This window comes from Sciurus carolinensis, chromosome 4 (assembly GCF_902686445.1).
Source record: "Sciurus carolinensis chromosome 4, mSciCar1.2, whole genome shotgun sequence".
In the NCBI taxonomy this organism is placed as follows: domain Eukaryota; kingdom Metazoa; phylum Chordata; class Mammalia; order Rodentia; family Sciuridae; genus Sciurus; species Sciurus carolinensis.
Window position 1 is genome coordinate 165,826,495 of NC_062216.1, and position 6,000 is coordinate 165,832,494.

Here is a 6,000-nt window from a genome sequence, read left to right on the forward strand (position 1 = left end):
AGGGCTGTTCTACAACCAAACCATACCCCTAGCCCTTTATATTTTATTTATTTAAATAGACTTTTTAAAATTTATTTGTTTAATTTTCTTTTGATACAGGATCACACTAAGTTGTTTAAAACCTGGCTAAGCTGCTGAGGCTGGCTTTGAACTGGCCATCCTCCTGACTCAGCCTCCCAACTCACTGGGATTACAGGTGTGCACAACCGCATCCAGCTTATTTTTATTTTGAGACTAGGTCTCCCTAAATTGCCCAGGCTGGCCCTGAACTTGTGCCCTCCTACCCCAGCCCCTGAGTAGCTTGGACTGCAGGAATGCCACCATGCCTGACGATCATTAATCCTCTCTTTCAGAATTTTCCCTTTCTTGCAAATAAACTTCAGGATGATTTTGTCAAGCTTACTTACAGGCGTTTGGAAGCTGGAGGAAATGTATGCTAGAAATTGAACAAAAAATTGGTATCAGTAAATTATTGTATAAAGAGTGGGACATTGGGCTGGGGTTGTGACTCAGTGGTACAGCACTTGCCTGGCACGTGTGAGGCCCTGGGTTTGATCCTCAGCATCGCATATAAATAAATAAAGTTCCATCGACAACCCAAAAAATATTTAAAAAAATAAAAAAAAGAATGGCACAGGCCTGTAATCCCAGATTTGGGAGGCTGTGGAGGAGGGTCACAGCAACTTAGGAGGCTGAGACAAGAGGACCACAAGTTTGAGACCAGCATCGGCAGCTTTAGCAAAAAAAAAAAAAAAAAAAAAAAGAAGGGACTGGGGATGTTCTTAGTGTTCTTAGTGGTCAGTGCCCCTGGGTTCAGTCCCCAGTACCAAGTAAGTAAAGAGGTTTGCCAAATCAATAAGAAAATAATTTTTTTGAGGTGCTACAGATTGGACCCAGGGCCTTACACATTATAGGCAAGTACTCTATCACTGAGCTATACTCCTGGCCCCTTAAAAAATCCAGTTTTTAAAGTGGGTTAGGGAAATGAATGGGCACTTTGCAAATTTTGTCCGGGGGATACCAGGGATTGAATAGAGGGACAGTTAACCACTGAGCCACATCCCCAGCCCTTTTGTATATTTTATTTAGAGACAGTGATTCACTGAGTTGCTTAGGGCCTTGCTAATTACTGAGGTTGGCTTTGAACTCATGATCCTCCTGCCTCAGCCTCCAAAGCTGCTGGATTGATTATAGGTGCATGCCACCATGCCTGGTACATGCATTTTCAAAGGCAGAGATGAGCAGTACAAGAGACAGGACCCCCCAAAGCCTAAAATACTTATCTCTGGCCTCTCCAGAAAAAGCTGGTCAGCCCCTGACATGGAGATCTCTGGCAAAATATATAATGTATGTATTACGTTATATAGCTCGTATTGAAGAGGGAGCCCTGGGAGGGGGCAGTGAGGGGCTGGGGCGTAGAGAGGAGAGACACAGCGTCCTCTCCATCCTTTTTTATGTTTTGAGTTTTTATAATGGGCCTCTATTTTTTTTTAATTTTGGGGGGTGCTGGGGATTGAACCCAGGGCCTTGTGCATGCGAGGCAAACACTCTACCAACTGAGCTATATCCCCAGCCCCGGACCTCTATATTTTTTAGAAACATACTTAAATTTAAAATTAACCATGAATCATGTAAAATATAATCAATAACACATAATAAAATTTAAAGTTAATTTTTAATCCCGTGGTCGAGGCCTTGCCTGCCGCAGGAAGGCCACGTGCTGAGTGTAACCTGCTGTCTGCGCATGCTGGAATTCACCATGGGAATTCTCAGATCACCGGGGAAAATTTCCGAGCCCCAAGAAAGGTTGCCTCTAAATGGAGTGGCCATCCAGTGGAACAAACAGTCTCAAAGTCACTTCACTCTGAAGTCATGTTCTATGGGAGGAAATGACCTCAATTTGGAAGTCCTTGGGATGGATTTCCCTTGGCATCAGAGGTATTTAGGGACTTGGGTGAGTCACTCCTCCCCACTGGGCTTGCTCGGCCACCGGATAAAGATGAATACCTCACGAAGGAGCAACAGCCGCCCCTCCCCTCCCCCAGCGCCTTTCCTGGCTGTCCACCACCTGGCTGACCAGTCAGCCAATCCACTCCCAGATTCCTCCAGCTGTCCTAGGAGGCCTCTGGCCTTAGACTTTTCCGTACATGAGCCAATAAATTCCCTTTTGATCTCAGACATTGGAGTTGGGGTTCTGCTTTTGGGGTGGCAAACATCTGGGAAAAAAGTACTGGGGTCCCCAGGGGTCACTAGTCACTGTGTCTATCCAGGGACTGAGGAAGTGTGAGAGGCTGACCTGTCCTCAGTCCCGGGACATAGGCAGCAAGGGCTGCCTGTCACAATGATCTAGAGCAGCATCTTGGACATTTGGGATCCCTTGGGTGTCCTCCCCGGGGGGTCATCGGGAGAAGCACAATCACCTGGACTAAGGAGGAATCCCAGATCCAGAAAGAGGACCTCACTTACCCGAGGGCACCCAGACGGGCAGAGCTGAGACTAACCCAGGCGCTTGGCTCTGCCCGGCTCCGCCTGAGATTGCAGCCAACACGTGCTGGGCATGGCTTGCTCGTGTGTCCCACCCGAGACCCCAGGGGGATGATGACCATGACAACTGCACCTTACGGTTAAGCAAAGCGGGCTCCAGGGGGGTGGGGAACAAAGCCCAGGCCACAGGGCTCGGAAGCACCAGGCCAGACGCGCCAGGGAGCCTGGCCCCGGCTCCGAGTTCGCCCTTCACGCTCTCGGCTGCGGCACATCAGGGCGGACAGGAGCCAGGCTTCTGCTTGTCCTGGCCTGTGTGGCCGACTCAGGCCAGTCTGTGTGGGGGTCCTGCACTGCTCACCCCAGCTTTCCCACAAGGCCCTGCCCGAGTCACTCCAGGCAGCCTTCCTGAAGAGCCTGCAGAGCTCACTGGGACTCTGCTCAGAGGAGGCAGCCGGGGGCTCGGGGCTTCTTCGGGGTGCGCTCCAAAACACTGAAGGTAGCATCCCAAGAGATGCTGGTACCGCCATGTGTCTAAAAGCCTTGTTCACATTTAGCCAGAGGTGGACTCGACCCAGGTGCTCACTGACAGGTGAAGCAACCGGCTCTTTTCACCCAAGGAATATAGGATTCGGCTTTCAGAAGGAAGGGGATTCTAACACCTGTGGCAGCACGGGTGGCCTTTGAGGGCGTTTTGCTAAGTGAAATAAGCCAGCTCTCAAAAGACGTCCCCCGTGTGATTCCACACTCAGGGGCCGAGCACAGCCAAGTCATACAGATGGAAGCAGGCTGGCGACGGCCAGAGGTCGGGCAGAAGGGAAACGGGGTTCAGGACACTGAGTTTCAGTTTTTTCCTTTTCTTTTTTCTTGGTACTGAGAGTGGAAGCCCCGGGAGCTCTACCACCAAGCTACATCTCCAGCCCTCTCATTTTTGAAGATCGGGTCCCACTAGGTTGCCCAGGCTGGCCTTGAACTTGTGATCCTCCTGCCTCGACCTCCTGAATCCCTGGGATTGTAGGCCTGCCCCACAATGCCCAGTGAGTTTCAATTTCGTTAAGATGAAAAAATTTCTGGAGATAGATGGAGCTCATGTTTGCACAAAACATGGCTGTACTAATGCCACAGAACAGCTGGACAGCTAGTTAAGAGAGGGGCGGGGAGGTAGCTCAGAGGTAGACTGCCACTGGGTTCAACCCCTTTGCCAATACCACCAAAAAGCAAAAGAATGGTTAAAATGGTCAATTTTATATTATGTATGCTTTATCACAATTAATTTAATTTTTTTTATTTATTTATTTTTTGCAGTGCTGGGGATTGAACCCAGGGCCTTGTACTTACTAGGCAAGCACGGTACCAACTGCGTTATATCCCCAGCCCTTATTTTATTTTTTTGAAGAATGGTCTTTGGAGACAATCGACTCTCAAATCCCAACTCTGCCACTCATGAGCTGAGTGCTCTTGGTCAAGTCTCTTTCTCTTTCTGTGCCGCATTTTCTCACTTATAAAATGAGGACAATAATAACACTACCTTGGTAGAATTGTGGTGTGGTTTATTTATTTTATCATATTTTTAAAAATTTTTCCTACTTATTTATTTTGTGGTACTGGGAATTGAACCTAAGGGCACTCTACCACTGAGCTACATCCCCAGCCTTTTTTATTTTTATTTATCTTATTTCATTTATTTATTTTTCGTGGTGCCGAGAATTGGCCCCAGGGCCTTGTGCATGTGAGGCAAGCATTCCACCAACTGAGCTATATCCCCAGCCCTTTCATTTTTTTATTTTGAGACAAGGTCTTGCTAAATTGCTGAGGCTGGCCTTGAACTTGTGATCCTCCTGCTTCAGCTTCCTGAGTCTCTGGCATTACAGGCATGAGCCTCGCTATCTGGTTGAGGTGGGACTTCAACAACTTTATAAGGATATAGTGCTTTGAGCAGCATCTGAAACAAGAGAAGCCCTTGGGACGTCGTTACTTTTACCCTTTACAGCAGGACTGGATGGGAGGAGGAAGATGATGTTTCTCTTTAGGTTCTCGGTCTCTTTCTCCAAGATTCACCAACTGAGGGTCCTGGGTGATTCACACTCCAAGCCTCAGGATCGGGGAGGGGAAGAGATAAGAGCCTGCAGGACAGAGTTCTTTTGCGGTGCTGGGGATTGAACCCAGGGCCTTGTGCATGCAAGGCAAGCGCTCTACCCACTGAACTACATCTCCAGCCCCTGGACAGAGTCCTTAACCCAGGCTGCCCCAGTGCCGCTCTGACTTCCAGTGGGTTAGTTTACCTCTCTGTGTCAGTTGGCTCCTCTGTGAAAGGGGTCAACTCCTGACTGTCTCACTGAGAAAAGTGAGGATTAAGACGAAAGTGGACACATCTCCACCTCTTTCTTCTTCCATGAAGCTGTGACCAGGGCCGGAACCCGATGTCGGCTCCCTGTCCAGGCCACTGCTCGTTTGTGAAGGACCAGAGAATGCTTCTGCAGGGACTGCCGCTTCCTTCCATGTGACTAGGATGAACGTCCTTAACAAAAGGCCACCGGGCCTTCTGTGTTTGCGAAGAGACTTTGCCCTCCTTTCGGGAGCTCCAGTTGGGGGGTTAGGAGCTGCCCAGAGCCATACATATTGAAGCACAAAAGTGAAACCAAAAAAGTGTTTGCTGTGGGATGGAAGTTGACCCCGGGGCTGTGTAAGGAAACCACACGTCTGGGGATGCTCTGGAATGTTCCAAACTGCCAGGGTAAGGAAAGGGTCCCAGGGCCCAGTGGGCTGGGTGGGGTGCAGGAGGCAGGACCTGGACTCTGCCCCGTGGGACCCCTCCCCAGTGGCTGACACTAGAGGCCCTGTGTCCTCAGGACCTCAGACAGCAGGAGACACGCATCACGCATGCGCCTGCTGCACCTTGCTTCTGCACCCTGCCCCCTGCCTCTTCCTGCCCCTGCTCCTCTACCTGTCTGGAACACCTTGTCTGGAACACATTTTTTTTCATACCGGGGATTGAACCCAGGGGCACTCGACCACTGATCCCCAGCCCTATTTTGTATTTTATTTAGAGACAGATTGCTTAGCGCCTCACTGTTGCTGAGGCTGGCTTTGAACTTGAGATTCTCCTACCTCAGTCTCCAGAGCCGCTGGGATTACAGGCGTGCGCCACCACGCCAAGCTCTACCCAGAACACCTTTGCTTCCCCACACACCTCAGCCGCACCAGCTCCAGCTCATCCTTGAAACTTCTGAGGCGTGGACAGCGCTGGAGCCCTTGGTGGCCTCTGTCCCTCCCAGACCTGAGTTCAACTCCCGCCCTGAAGTTCTTCAGGGCTTTGCGGTGACTCCTGCGTCTGCCTGCCCCCCGCCCGGAGCTGTGAGCTCTCAAGCTACAGTGCGTGGCTGGGGATGCAGACTTTGGAGCCAAGTTGACAAGTTTCAAACTCCAGCTTCTCTGCTGTGTGACCTTGGGTAGAGTCACTAACCTCCTAGTCTTGGTCACCTTCTCTGTAAGATAAGTAACAACAGCATCTGCCTCGCA

At 50.1% G+C, this 6,000-nt stretch overlaps 1 non-coding gene across 1 annotated transcript; it reads right to left on the reverse strand.

Moving 5' to 3' along the window:
* Window positions 1-1,498: 1,498 nt before the first annotated feature.
* Window positions 1,499-1,571, reverse strand: Trnaa-cgc (transfer RNA alanine (anticodon CGC)). Its single transcript has one exon. It is a non-coding gene; the product is annotated as a tRNA-Ala (tRNA).
* Window positions 1,572-6,000: the final 4,429 nt, after the last annotated feature.